The sequence below is a fragment of the Cannabis sativa genome, chromosome 9 (genome assembly GCF_029168945.1).
Source record: "Cannabis sativa cultivar Pink pepper isolate KNU-18-1 chromosome 9, ASM2916894v1, whole genome shotgun sequence".
NCBI classification, from domain to species: domain Eukaryota; kingdom Viridiplantae; phylum Streptophyta; class Magnoliopsida; order Rosales; family Cannabaceae; genus Cannabis; species Cannabis sativa.
The window spans coordinates 42,409,517-42,425,731 of NC_083609.1; positions in this window are offsets into that span (position 1 = coordinate 42,409,517).

Below are 16,215 nucleotides of genomic sequence, written 5' to 3' on the forward strand. Positions count from 1 at the left end.
CCGTTTAACTTGTTTTGTGTGAGATGTCTTTGTTTGCAGAAGGAAGTTCTATCTCTAGACCTCCTCTATTGAATGAGTCGAATTATCCTTATTGGAAGGTCAGGATGAGAGCATTCATCAAATCGCAAGATGAGAAGGCATGGAGAGCTATTCTTACTGGTTGGTCTCAACCTACTGAAAATGATGAAAAAGGTAATACTCAGGTAAAATATGAACTCAGTTGGACCATTGAAGATGAAAAATTGTCTGGTTATAATAATAAGGCTTTACATGCTATTTTTAATGGTTTTGGTGAAGGCTTTATTAAATTAATCTCATCTTGTGAATCTGCAAAGGAAGCATGGGAAATCTTTCAAATTAAATTTGAAGGTACTGCTGATGTAAAGAGATCACGATTTACCATGTTGCAAACTAGATTTGATGAATTGAGAATGTCAGATACTGAAACTTTAAATGATTTTTATGAAAGATTATCTGATATTTCTTATGATTTTTTTGCCTTGGGAGAAAAATTAGATGAATCTGTCTTGGTTCGAAAAATTGTTCGAGTTCTTCCTGACAGGTTTGATACAAAATTGCTTGCAATGGAAGAGGCAAAAGACTTTGGCAAAATGAAGGTTGAGGAACTCATGGGGTCTTTAAGAACTTTTGAGTTGAATCAACAAATCAAGAAAAAGAGTAAGCAAAGTCTCTCAAATGAGAAAAGTAAAGGTACTGCCTTTAATGCTTCTGAAAATATTATTTATGATGATGAAATGGTTCTGCTGGCAAAGAATTTCCAAAAATTCATGAAATCTGCCGGAAATAAAAAGAACTTTTCAAAGAACCCAAAAGGTAACATTTCTGGTAATATTCCCTCTAAACCTTTTTCACCTAACAATAAAAAAGGTATTAAATGCAGAGAATGTGAAGGTTTTGGTCACACTCAATCCGAATGTGCTAATACCTTAAAGAAAAATAAAAAGGGATTAAATGTTACTTGGAGTGATGATTCTGAGAGTAGTAAGGATGAAAAAGAAAAGGTTGTCCTAACAAGTGTTTTGTCAAGAAATTTGCAAGAAAAAGGAAAGAGCATTTGCTTGAACAATATCCTGATCAATGACAACAAGGAAGAATCTAGATCCGAAACAGATGAGTCAGAAATTGATGAGAATTCTATGGCTGAGTCCTACAAGGTAATGTTTGGTAAGTGGTTGGAAACATGTGCTGAAAATCGATCCCTGGTTAAAGATAATAAAGTTTTGTGTAACATAATTAACTTTTAAAATATATGAAATTTATTTTCATTTTAATATTTTAAAGTTAATTTTAAGAAAAATACTTTTAGTTTTAGATATTATTTCTAAACAAACTATTTGTATTTTTCTTGTATTTAATTAAATAAAGAATTTTAACTAACTTTTTTTTTTGAAAAGAATTTTAAAAAAGAATTTTAACTAACTAGATTCTTTCTGAAGCTTATTTAATTAAATATTCCTATTTAAGTTATAAATTAGTTATATTAACTGATTTTTCTTATCTAACTTAAATTTGAATATTTTATTTAAATTTAAAATTAAGTAGAGGAATTCTAGGCATTAGTTATTAAAGATTCTTAAGATATTTTTTAAGTTAGTTTTAAACTTAAAATGGAATATTTTTCAAATTAAGTGGTTACAACTTAATTTTTTGATATTTAATTAAATTTAAATTTAAAAATATTTAAGTTCTAGATTTTTTCTATAGCATCTTAAATTAGATATTTTTTCAAATTTTTGTTGAAAAGATACTTAGTCAAATAAGATATTTTCTAGATAGTTATTTCTAGACTACTTATTATTTCTAATATTAAATAGGAAAATATTATACATTGTGAAATTAATTATTTAAATAATTAATTTTGGTACAATTTTATTTAAGTATATTTTTGTATTAAACTAGAAATTAATAATTAAGCATTCTCTACACTTAATTATTTATTTCTTGAATTTAATACATTTAATTAAATTGAAAATTAAATATCTAGGTTGATTTTCATCATGATACTTAAATATTTCTTTTTCATGACACTTAATTAAATAGAAAATTATTTTTAGTTGAAGTTTATTTTTTCAACTTCAAATTAAATAATTTTCAATATATATGTTCTTTATTTTATTAATCAATTTCGAAATTGCATTTTAGTTATGCAAGATGATTTTGAATTTATCTTGAAAAATAGATTAAGTTGTAAATTAATTATTTATTTTAATTAATTCTTGGACCAACTTAAATCAATGATTTTTTTCATTTATTGATTAATTTCAAATAAATTAATTAAAATATATTATTAGAAATTGAATTAATTAGTCAAAGGAAAATCTAGATAGGTGATATTTTTGCTTGAAGTATTTTTTCTAAGTATTTATTATTTAAGTATTTCGAAAATAAAGTTATATACTTTCTTTTTCAAAATACAATAAATATATTCTCATGAAAATTTATTTTAAGTTGTAAATTAATTTAAATTAATACAACCTAAATCATTTTCTTAATATTTACATATCAAAATTACTACTAAGATTGGAAATAATTCAATTTATTTCAATCACCATCTAAGTATAATTTTATAAATATTAAATTAAATTCTAATTTAGAATTTTAATTCTAAATTCGTATTTAATGAATATATTTTATTAAAATAATAAAGAAAATACATTTTAAAGAATGAGCTTTATTATTATTAAGATATTCGATCTCCATTGTTGGTTTTACATAGCGTTTGTTTTAGTGAGTAATCCTCCCTAATGGAGGAACGTTCATTAGCAAGTTCGCACCGTTTAATCTCGAAAGATAAGTAGCTTTGTAAGTGTTTTATATGGTATGGATCACCCTAATGGTGGCGACTATATTTGACTTACAAAATATGAAACAATGGTAGAAGCTCATAAGATAGAATAGCCTTGACTCTCGCCTAAACGGGACAACGCTGGATTCCAATCTTGATCGAATAAAAGGTTGCTAGAATGTTTAACATTTTAGATGAGCTGACAACTCTATTCAATGGATGGTAGCTTTGACTCTCGCCTAAACAGGACACTGATATCAGTTTGTTGAAAACCTTGGAAATTATTTAGGATTGTATTTTTTAGTATTTTCTCTTATCATTCCTACATGCTATGTGCTTATAATTTCTGAATTGGATTTTGTGTTAAACCATTATTGATTTCTATTTATTATTTTGTAGTATCCTGTATAACCATGATGAATTCCATGTTATCACTCTTGACCGAAAATAAGCTAAATGGATCTAACTTTCCAAAATGGAATGAGAACATCAATATTGCTCTCATAGGAGAAAGTGCCTTATTTGTGTTAACTGAGCCGTCTCCAGAAGTGCCGGGGGACAATGAATCAAAGCTGTGAAAGAAAAGTATGAGCGTTGGCAGAAAGCAAATGACAAAGCTCTATACTTTATGCTTTCCAGCATGGTTGACACCCTTAAAACTCGATTTTCTAAAATCGAAAAGGCTGCTGAAGTAATGACAAAGTTAACTGAGCTATTCGGTAGGGCATCTCTTCAGTCTCGCTTTGACGCGACTAAGAAGTACATCAATGCACGGATGGAACCCCATCAAAATGTGCGTGATCATGTTCTCCTCATGGCAAGTTATTTCCAAGAAGCCCAGGATCATGGTGTTGAAATGGATCACACTACTCAAGTAAGTCTTATCTTGAATAGTCTGACTCCAGCATTTCTGCCCTATACGTCAAATTATGTCATGAATAAAAAGGACATAGACTTTCATGAGTTAGTCAATGACCTTCAGACATATGAAAATTTGATTGGAGGTCCCAAGAAGAACGGGAGTAAGCCTCAAATTCTGGGAATGGTAATGGGACGGTCAAACCTGAGGCAAATATTGCCTCTACTTCTAAACCCAAGTCTAAGAAGAAGTGGAGAAACACCAAGAAGCGTGCAAAAGCCATGAAAAACAAAAAGGTTGCTGCTTCTGGTGATACACTCAAAAGAAAGTGTTTCTACTGCAATGAGAAATGTCATTGGAAACCCCAATGTCCTAAACATCTTGCAAAGAAACAAGGTAGTTCTTTCTATAAACTTTAAGAGTTTTAGTGAATTATTATCCAATTATATTATTGATTCTGGACTAACTTTGTTTATTTGTTTCTTCTTCTTATAGGCCAAGCTACTTGAACTCAGATGCTATCTTCATGAGTTGGATCAGAAAGCTGGACAAAGGGTGAAGATCGTCCAAGATGAAGATGAAGCTCATTTATCTAATTTTGAATTAATTGTTTTAGTTTAAAGACAATTTAGACTTCAAATTTTAGTTAGAGATTTTTATCCCTGTTTTTCTCATATTGTTGCAATACTTTTTTTTATTATTAATAATATTTTATTTTATTTTCTATTTCAAAAAAATTGCAATTTATGAGATTGAGCTTCATTTACTTTATCTTAAACCACAATTACCACATTATATTTATATGTTTGTATGTGTAAGTGTTTTTATTATTGATACAAATTCTATAATATTTACAACTCTTCATAGAGTTATATTAAATAAACACTAGAAATTATTTCTATGTTTATTAATAATTGTTAGTTCTAATACAATTATTGAGAATTTGTTTAATAAAAGGATCTTTTGATCTGATAGGGGTGGAGAAAAGTTAAGAAAACTATGCAGTTCAACGATATTTTATATCTAATGAACTCTAGATTGTATTCACCTCCACATAATCTCTATCACACTTAGAGAATCATGATCTTTATAACCTTTAGGAGTGGATCATAATCTCTATAAACTTAGGGGTGGAGTTTACTCCACAATACCCTATGTAACACATATTTTCTTTAAACATGGAAGTAATATAATGACTTAGCTATTATCAATATAAATCTTTGATCTTGATTGTATGTTCCAATTTAGTTTTACTGTTGTAGTAAAAATTGATACCTATAAAAGTTCTTTAATAATGTATCACACTACCTTAATTGAGTGGGAGAATTTTAAAATTCTTTACCCATCTTCATTAGGTTGACACTTGTGATAGGAACTTAAGAACACTACTGAAAAGCAAATCTAACCATTCATGTGGATAGATATGTTGGAATTTATTTTACCAGGATCTAGATTTACTACCAAGTATGTTTGATTAACATCCTAATATGAATTCTAAAACAATGAAAATAAACACATATAAAGTTTAAGAAACCTTACAGTGGGTGCAGCGGAATAATATGACTCCTTCCATTCAGATCTCTAGCCCTTGATTCCTTTCTGTAGCAGCACATAATCAAGATCTGAATCTGGATCTTCTTTTCTCCTTCTTTGATGCAGAATTTCCATAGTCTTACATACTATGATTGAGATACCACTTGATGTGTGTGGGCACTACTCTATCACTCAAGGGTTTCAAAATTGTAGAGAGAAAAAGAGAGAGAAAGTGGCGTGTAGGCTTTTTTCTGAAAGAAACAAATGTTCAAAGTATATGTTTCCTGAAGCCAACACTTTCTATTTATAGAATGCCCCCTAGGTTTAGGTTAGAATTGTATGGCATTAAAATAATGAAAACTATAAATGGTAATTTCTTGTGCATAGTGGGCGGCCACACAAAGGGAATTGGGCATCACTTTGCAACTTTCCCATTTTGTTATTTTTCATTCCCATTTTCTCCAAAATGCCAATTTTCTAATTTAACCATTTAAATGCCAATTCTAATTATTTAATAACTTGAAAATAATTATTAAATAATATTGCCATTTAATATATTTATTAATTTAGACATGTAAAGTCTCTTAATTAATAAATAAACCTAGAATCTCTTTTCTTTACAATTTCACCCTTACTTAGTGAAAATTCATAAAGTAGACATAGTCTAACTTTTAGAATTATAATTGATTAATTAAAATCAATTAACTGAGTCTTACAAGCAGTATGGTCTCAACTAGTATGGGGACCATGGGTCTATATAATCGAGCTTCCAATAAGTCGAACCGAATTTACCAAGTAAATTCCCTAACTTATTAATTCCTTATTGAATCCACACTTAGAACTTGGAATTGCACTCTCAGTCATATAGAACGCTCTATATGTTCCATGATATAGACACATCATTAGTTATCCATTGTTATAACCCTAATGTGATCAATGATCCTCTATATAGATGATTTACACTGTAAAGAGATTAAATTACCGTAACACCCTACAATGTATTTTATCCTTAAAACACTTAACCCTGTATAAATGATATTTCAGCTAAGTGAAATGAGATCTCCATCATTTATTTTCGTTTGGTTAAGCTCGAAGGAAATCATCTTTTACTTTCTATTTGCCAGATAGAAGCTATAGATTCCATATTTATGTTAGCGCTCCCACTCAATTGCACTACCGTGTTCCCAAAATGTACGTATCACCCTGACCCAAAAGTAGGCTTAACTAACAAATCAAAGAACACGAATAACACTCTTGAGATTGAACCTAACCATATCAGGATTAAGATCATTTGATCTAGGATCAACAGGTGATATTGAATTGAATAAATATTACAGTAAGTTTTAATATATCTAATCAAAGTTCAATATCGGTCCCTTTCGATGTATACTCCATACATCCGATACTGGTAAACTTTGCCAATGTCTTGGAAAGGACATAACACTTTTCCAAGGTGTAAGAATACCTATCGCTGATTATACCATGTGTAATATCCGCTAACTCCGAAAGGGTATTTTTGCAATTTTATTTAGTTGAGAGTATTTTTTATTATTATTATTTTACATATTTATGGATTTAAATATGTATGAGATTTTTCTTTGTGATGATATGATATTATTGGCATGTGCATAATGCCTAATAAATATATATATTTGGCTATTATTATATGGGTGTGTGAATTGTTTGATTTTGGTACATATTATTATTAGTGTGGGAATAATAATAATGATGAATGTTAACTTATAATAATATTGGGATTATTATTTTGGTCTAATAATATGGGTAAATATTATTATAGTGTTAAAGGGTATATTTAACATTATTATTATTATTATTATTATTATTATTATTATTATTATTATTATTATTATTATTATTATTATATCATTTTTTTGTTTTTGGTATATACATATGCATATATACGATATTATGTAGAACCGTCCCGTAACAACCGAGATTTTTGTGGAATGGGAATCGTTCCACTTCGGTTCAAAGCGATATTTTGCTTGGGTTTAAACACGATAGAAATTAGGTTTTAAGCTCTATTTTCGTACACCCAAAACAGAGAACCAACGAGAGAGAGAGAGAGAGAGAGAGCACGTATACGGCGTATACGATACCGAAAATTTTCGTTTCTTCAAGCGGAGTGAAACCTGGGTGAACGTGGGGGTTTGGGATCACTTATATACGACCTAAGGAAGCTTTTTAACGTGGTATAAGGGGCGGAAGTCGTCGTTTTGAGATTCGCCATTTTTGAAGCTTCAAAGGTGCGGCTTAGTTACGGACTCGAATTCGAACGTGTTTAAGCTTGTTCTTGGGTCAAGGGAGGTTATATTTGAGTGCATGGGACCCTAAGGATTGTTTTTGACGTAAGAAAACGAAGCTTTAACATCCAAAACGAAAAATCCAAAATTTTGACTCCATTTAAGACGGTACACCGCCAACGAAGAAGACAACCCCGATCTGCCTTCTCGGACCACTTTTCTTGATCGTTTTGAGGTCCTGAGCATTGTGGAGAGCTTCCCCAATCGAAAGGACGCTTCAAGAGCAATCGGAGACAAAGTTACACTTTACCAGCGACGAAACCGACGAGAATGCCGGCGACCGCGTTCTGACCGTTTCTGAGGTGTTTTTCTTAGATATTTTGTATATTTTGATTCCTTATTTTATTCTAAGGTGCTTGGTGAAGTTTCATAATTTTCTGAATTTATTTGGAATTATTGTGAATTATTTAGTATAATTCATAGATTAATTATGAAAAATACTTAGGATGCTCAGAAAAATCTAGATTAATTTTATATGATGGACTATGATATATAAACGGTTATAAAATTGGTAGATTGAATTTTCAGGCGATTATATATTTTTCATGAATTATTGATGTTATTTCTTATTTTAATTATGAAAAATACCTAGGTTGCTTAGAAAATTCAAAGAAAATTATTTATGACTTAGTACAGATTATAAACTGTGCTAGAAGAGTTAGATTCGGTTTTTAATCAATTTTGGTATTTTTCATGAATTTACTTAATTAATGCTTAAGTTAATTATGAAAAATGGATAAGTGTTGTTAAAATAGTAAAATGTATTTTTTAAATACCATTTACTGTCTATGATATCGAATGGAATTTTTATTATTTATTGGTTGCTGTAGGTATTTATTATAATTATTGGTGATTAATTAACTATTTATTTAGATTTTAATAAGAATAAATAGTATTTTAGTAAATTTTACGTAAAAATGTGTTGTATGAATTCATGTTTTACGTTAAGAATGTTTATTTGAGTCCATGCAATATGTTTGTGTGAATCAAAATAATAAATGCTTATGTATGGTATGTCATGCAAGTGAAATAGACCTATGTGTTACGTATTTTTACGTAAGTTTCTGTATGAGTTTAGAGATTCATACTTGAATGTATTTTGAGTGTATTGTTGTGTTAATGAATGTTTAGGATCTTGTTCTCAACAAGGAAATTCGTTGAGGTGCTCGAGGTAACAAGTGTGGTCTTAGCAACTGAGGTAAGAAGAGCGGACATCTGTACACAGGGTGTATATTATGCATACAACTTGGGTTGGTTTGTTATTTAATTTGATTGTGTTGTAATTTCCTTATATTTTGTGAGCATCGTTAGCATGAGAATAATATTAGGGTATTGCTGCTTGTGTGAGCATATCATTTGCAGGTTATAACTTTATCATGGGTGAGTACAACTTATGGTAATTAATTGCCCTGTTGGATGCCAAGTGTGAGAATAACACAAGGCAGGGCAGGTTACCTCATGTATGATCAACATGAGAGAATAGTTGATTACCGTATGTGAGTATAATGTGCGGTATGAGACTTGATGTGTGCATGTGAGAACAACATGCGTTGTGGATATATTTATGGAATGTGAATTACTGTTGATTAATATTAAAGAGTAAATTATGTCAGGTAACTAGTTAGGAGGGTTATGTCCTACATAGCTCTTCTTACTGGGCGTTAGCTCACGGGTACTCTGTGTGCAGGTAAGGGTAAGGCTAAGCAGTGAGAATGAAGAGCTCGAGGCGTGGACCGCATGTTAGGGGGCTGGCACAGTATTTTGCTTTTAATGTTTTTTTTAACTGCTAAACATTTTGGAACTATTATTTTGACTTAACTAGTTCTTATTTAAGTTTACAGTACTAAAAGTATTTTGTTTTAAACAATGAGATCTCATGCTTGGATATTTTTCAATAAAGAAGTATTTGATTGTCTTTATCTTATTAAAATATTTTATACGGACTATCCTATGTGACATCTCGGGAAATCGGGGTGTTACACCATGTCAGTCTAAATCCACTGTTCTGACAAATCAGGGAATAAACTTTCGAACATATAATTAAGATTATATTCCACTGTGCTGACAGCACTATAATCTTAACAAATTCATATGTTCTGGACTTAAATAGAATTCATACATTATATATATAATCATGAAATAAATCATGTGAAGCATGCAACATAAAATGTTATTTCTGATCTTTATTAATAAGTAAATCTGATAATAAGAAATGAGTTTTATTTAGGGCACATGTAATATCTCGAAAAATAAAATAATATTTAAATAGGCATATTTTATTAAATATGTACTAGTTTTAGTAATGAGGTAAGATTATGATCTTACTTAAAGTTAATTAGTGTCAATTTAATAAATAGTTAAATAAAGCGTAATTTATTAATTACAGAGATTTTTTAAAATTATGTATACAATATATATGCTATATGTGGAATAAAATATGTTTTTAGATCAACAATAGTAGGAATTCGATGGATTGGCCAGCAATATTTTGGTGGTATTAGTGGGTATTCTTAAAGTACCAAATATTTTCTTTGTAATGTCTAGAAATTTTAAGATTAAACGAATTATTTATTGGGTATAGTTTGATATTTACCCATCTATATTATTATTGATAACTTATTAGATAAGAAACATAAGTGATGACTAAGCTATTTGTGGTGACTAACCACACTAACAAAGTGACTAAGCTTAATAGATAATTCTAGCACCATTTCTTTGAATGACACGAATGGCCACCTTACTCAACAAGTTTTGGCTAGTCAAAGTTAATATTATCTTTCTCCTTATTTTATTATTTTATTTACATGGTGTAAACTTAAAACTTAAGTCATTCATCACTTAAGACTTTGACACGTAGAACTAGAAGCCACTAAGCATGCCATTTTGGTGATTAATCTAGTTCAAGCTTAAGTTTATAAGCTTCATAGAAAACTTATATAAAGGATATCTCACACTACATTTGGGCGTGCTCCTCTCTATCTCTGCCACTTTATTCTTTTCTCTCTTTTCATGTATTAAAAGCTTAACCCTTCAAAGCAAGCTTAGGAGTATATATATATTAGAGGGTATATCTACGGGTTTTAATAATTATAGCATGTTTTGAATATAAACGGGAATTATGACTAAGAGTAAGGGCTATTACCGAGGTTTTGATGAAAGCTACACTAAGGCTATAAAAGAATCATTTTACTTGGATAGTTAACTTTTGGACTATTATACGCCAAATTATATTACCTTCGGATCGGTTAGCACACTCATTAGGATATACAGGTAAGAAAAGTGGTATGCACCGTTTATGATTAAATGTTAATGGTTGTATGGTTATAGCCTCGATTATAAACGAGATTCTGATTAAATATTTGTTGAGCCTCGGTTATGACTGAAGGTTAGAAACGGTTAATACCGTTACGAGTAATTACTGCGAAACCGCGGTTAGGTTTCTTACTTATCGTTTGCTTCATCGGGCAACGATAGTGACATATACAGCTCGTGGTTAACGAGTGGTAAAGGGGTACTTTATAAAGTACCAAGATTGTGTAATATGTAATGCGTAAAGGGGTACTTTATGATATTATGTAATGTGTAAACATGATGACAGGAGATTAAATTGGTAATCATTTTCAGTTATTGTTTGTTCACTTTTTCTTGCGAGTCTGTGACTCACGGTGCTTTATGGTGCGGGTAAGGGGAAAGCAAAGGTTGAGCGGCCATGAGTTCGGGGTCATAGCGGCAATGTACATATCGGCCGCGAGTTGTTTCGGCCCAAGTAATCGGGATGCTCATTTTGAAAGTATTTTGGGAGTACAAAGTTTATGTTATAAAAATACTATTAAACCAGTTTGTGAATATTTTGAAAACAGGGGGACCCCATGGTTAATACCAATTATCTTTTATCATAGTCTATGTGTAAAATTTTTAATTATCAAAATATTAATTACCCACACTTTTGATATAATTATATAGTATCTAAAGAATAATTTTATAAAAGCACACACGTGGTGTCTGCGTTGGACGGGGGCGTTCTGACATGGTATCGTAGCGCCAAGGTTTTTAGATCCCGAAAGGCTGGTTTGATATGTACATTGGCACGCAAGGACTCGATCGACTCATGGTTTAGTAAGCTTTAAGTTAAAAGATAGCTTGTTAATTTTCCGATTCGATTATTTGAATTATGTTGATATCAGAATGTTGTGGGAAGGAGTATAATATCTGGAAATACTTATCAGTATTGTTATTACTTGGAATGTGATCGCAGGTGTATAGTTATGCACCCAAGGCGGACTAGTAGGGGTGCCCGCGAGCTCTCTGGGCTCGGGGCTGCGGTGAGGTGAGAACCCTTTACCACCACCTAATTGGGAAGAGTTATATCGCTATGCAAGAAACTATTCGGCGGGGTGAGCAAATCGAGAATTAAGAGAGCGCCGAGCTCGGCCTGCTCTAAATCTTAATCCTGATCCTCCGGCACCTCTAGTAGTGCCACCGGATGCAGGGAATCGTTTGGAACCATTATATGAGCGGTTCAGAAAGCAGAATCCGCCAGTGTTTGAGGGTGGTCCTGATCCACTCAAGGCGGAGCAATGGATGAGTATGATAACATCCATTTTTGATTTTATGCGAGTTGAAGATAATGACCGGGTCAGGTGTGCTACATATATGCTACGAGATGATGCCCGTATTTGGTGGGAAATTGTATCTCAGGGCCATGATCTGAATAACATGACCTGGGAAACTTTTCGGGCCTTATTTTATGAGAAGTATTATAATGAGTCTATTAAGGCGGCAAAGGCTGAGAAGAGTTTATACGGTTAACTCGGGGTAGTATGATCGTGCGACGAGTATGCCACTAAGGATTTGATCGGCCGGCAAAGTTTGCCTCGGATGAGGTGGCTGCCGAAGCCGCTAGAAAAGCAAAGTTTATACGGGAGCTGGATGAACACATCGCCCGGGATGTGATTGTTGCTTCTAAACAACCGGGGTTGCCGAACTTATGCTCAAATAGTTGAGTTGGCCTTAGTTTCGAGGGTGCGAGAGGCTCGGATACGAAAGAAAATATTGCTAGAAGGGATTCATGGAAGCAAACGGCGGTGCCGGTTCGGGTAGGGGTCCTGATCTTAGCGACCGCAAGAAAAGACCTAGTGACTCATCAGCGGTAGGCCCAAACAAAAGATTCCAGGGTAACCAAGGTTTCGTCGTAGTGGAAACGAAGGCTGACGGACTTTTCCCCGAATGTTCGAGGTGTAAAAGGCATCACCTGGGCGAGTGTCAAGCTAGGGCCTGTTTCCACTGTGGAATGGTGGGTCATATGAAGAGAAATTGTCCACAATTGCTACGGTTAGAGCAAAAGAAGGATGATACATCCGCTCCTGCCCGAGTGTTTGCCCTGACTCAAGGCCGAGGCGTCTTTGGTCCTTCTCTTGTGACGGGTCGGCCTTCTTGCCGGTACTTTATTGACCGTGTTAATTGATTCGGTGCGACGCATTCTTATATTTCAAGTAGAATAATTGAGCGCGGTGAATAAACCTAGTGATGTGCTTTCTAGAGGTTTTGGAACCTTGTTGCCCTCTTGGGGAGTTGGTTATCTCCGGCGAGTGGGTTCGATCCCTTTCGATGTTTGTGGAAGGAAGAGAGTTATCGAGTTGATCGATAGAATTAAATCCGGAGGATTTTGATGTTATTTTGGGGATGGATTGGCTTGCTAAATACAATGCCACCATTGATTGTAAACGAAAGATGGTAACTTTTATTTTGAGGGCGAGGACCCCTTTGTATTTGTGGGTAAGATGCAAGGATCTCGGATTCCCTTAATTTCAGCCCTTAAGGCAAGGGATTTGTTGTGTGAGGGGTGCATTGGTTTCTTGGCAAGTGTTGTGGATATTTCGGGGGAACCACTAGCGGGACCGGAGCATGTCCCAGGTGGTTCGAGAATTTACGGATGTGTTCCCAGGAAGAGTTACCGGGGTTGCCACCAAAACGTGAAATTGATTTTGAGATTGATTTAATACCGGAGCCGAGCTTTGTATCGAAAGCTCCTACGGGATGGCACTTTTGCAGAGCTGAAAGAGTTAAAAGTTCCGATTACGGGGGATGATGGATTTAAAATTTACTAGACCTAGTACTTCACCTTGGGGTGCACCGAGTTTTGTTTGTGAAAAAGAAAGATGGAACATTACGAATGTGTATAGATTATCGGGAGTTAAACAAATTGACAGTGAAGAACAAGTACCCTCTCGCAAAGAATAGATGATTTATTTGATCGGTTGCGGGGGTAAAGCTGTCTTTTCTAAAATTGATCTTCGATGCGGTTATCACCAGCGAGGATTCGAGAGGAGGATATTCCCAAGACGGCTTTTCGTACCGGTATGGTCATTATGAATTCTCGGTAATGTCCTTCGGATTAACAAATGCCCGGCGACATTTATGGATTTGATGAACCGAGTGTTCAAAGATTTTACGGATGATTTTGTTATTGTCTTTATCGATGATATTCTAATTTATTCAGACTCGGAAGAGACTCACGAAAGACATCTTCGAATGGTATTACAACGTCTCAGGGAGCATAAGTTGTATGCCAAGTTTAAGAAATGTGAATTTTGGTTACCTCAGGTGAGTTTCTTGGGGCATGTGGTGAGTAAAGATGGTATTTTAGTGGATCCAGTAAAGAAGATTGAAGCGAGTTCGGATGGCCTCGACCTAAGTCGGCAAGCGAAGTTAGAAGTTTCCTGGGGTTAGCAGGGTATTACCGAAGATTTGTTGAGGGCTTTGCAAAGATTTCTACGCCTTTAACTGAATTGACCCGAAAGAATTGTAAGTTTGTTTGGACTGACAAGTGTGAAGGAAGTTTCCAGGAATTGAAGCAAAGGTTGATTACCGCTCCTGTGCTGACTTTACCAAAAAGTGATGAAAAGTTTGTGATTTATTGTGATGCATCCAAACAAGGGTTAGGTTGTGTTCTTATGCAATCAGGGAAAGTGATTGCTTATGCATCCAGGCAATTGAAGGAATATGAACAACGATATCCTACCCATGATATTGAATTAGCAGCGGTTGTCTTTGCACTAAAAGTTTGGCGTCACTATCTATACGGTGAGAAGTGTGAAATTTATACAGATCACAAAAGCCTCAAGTACTTTTTCACTCAGAAGGATTTAAATATGAGGCAACGACGATGGTTAGGAATCGGTCAAAGATTATGACTGCGAGATTCTCTACCACCCTGGTAAAGCAAATGTGGTAGCGGATGCTCTAAGTCGGAAAGGACCAGGGCAAGTTTGTGAACTAAAGGAAATCTCAGCAAAGTTGGCTGAGGATATGACGAGAGCGGGAATTGAATTTGTAATTGGAAAACTTGCTAATATCACTATACAATCTAATCTGTTGGAAAGAATTAGAGTAGCCCAACAAAGTGACCTTGAGCTACAGGGACATAAGGAGAAGTTAGAGGCTGGATTGGCAAGAGACTTTTCGTGCTTATCTGATGGGTTGTTGCGATACAAAAACAGAATCTGTGTACCGGTTGATAAAGAAATCAGACAAGAGATTCTTGATGAATCTCATACTACACCGTACTCCTTACACTCGGGAACAACCAAGATGTACCATGATGTGAAAGCTTTATACTGGTGGCCGGGTATGAAGAGAGGATATTGTTGAATATGTGTCAAAATGCTTAACTTTGTCAACAAATTAAAGCGAACATCAAAGGCGGCAGGTTTGCTTCTAACCTACGAAGATTCCACGAATGGAAATGGGAAGACATCACCATGGATTTTGTGGTAGGATTGCCCAGAACAGTAGGGTATTATGATTCTATTTGGGTGATAGTGGATCGATATACGAAGTCTGCTCACTTTCTCCCGGTGAGGACAACGTATACAGTGGATCAATATGCTGATTTGTATATTAAGGAGATAGTTCGACTTCATGGTGCCCCAAAGTCGATAGTTTCGAATCGAGATCCAAAATTTACATCCAAATTCTGGGGAAAGTTTACAGCAAGCAATGGGTACTAAGTTGAAATTCAGTACAGCTTTTCATCCTCAAACCGATGGTCAATCTGAAAGGACTATCCAGATACTTGAGGATATGTTGAGAGCATGTGTAATGGACTTTGAAGGTTCTTGGAACAAGTACCTACCTCTGATTGAGTTTTCTTATAACAATAGTTATCAGAGTACCATTGGCATGGCTCCGTATGAGATGCTTTATGGAAGGAAATGTCGATCACCTATTCAGGGATGAGTAGGTGAACGTAGGTACCTTGGACCCGAAGGCTCAAAGAACGAGCGAGGCTATTGTAAAGATTCGAGCTCGTATGCTTGCTTCCCAAAGTAGACAGAAAAGCTACGCAGATCCAAAGCGTAGAGATGTTGAATTCCAAGTTGGGGATTTTGTTTTTCTTCGGGTGTCCCCAATGAAGGGAATTCGAAGGTTCGGGAAGAAAGGAAAGTTAAGTCCCAGATTTATTGGTCCATTTGAGATTCTTGAGAAAGTAGGTCAGGTAGCTTATCGGTTGGCTCTACCTCCTGCTTTATCTGGGGTTCATAACGTGTTTCATGTCTCGATGCTTCGGAAATATGTATCAGATACAACTCATGTCTTAAGTTATGAAGACATTGAGCTTCAGACCGACCTGTCATATGAAGAGCAACCAGTACAAATTTTAGACAGAAAGGAAAAGGTGTTGCGGAACAAGA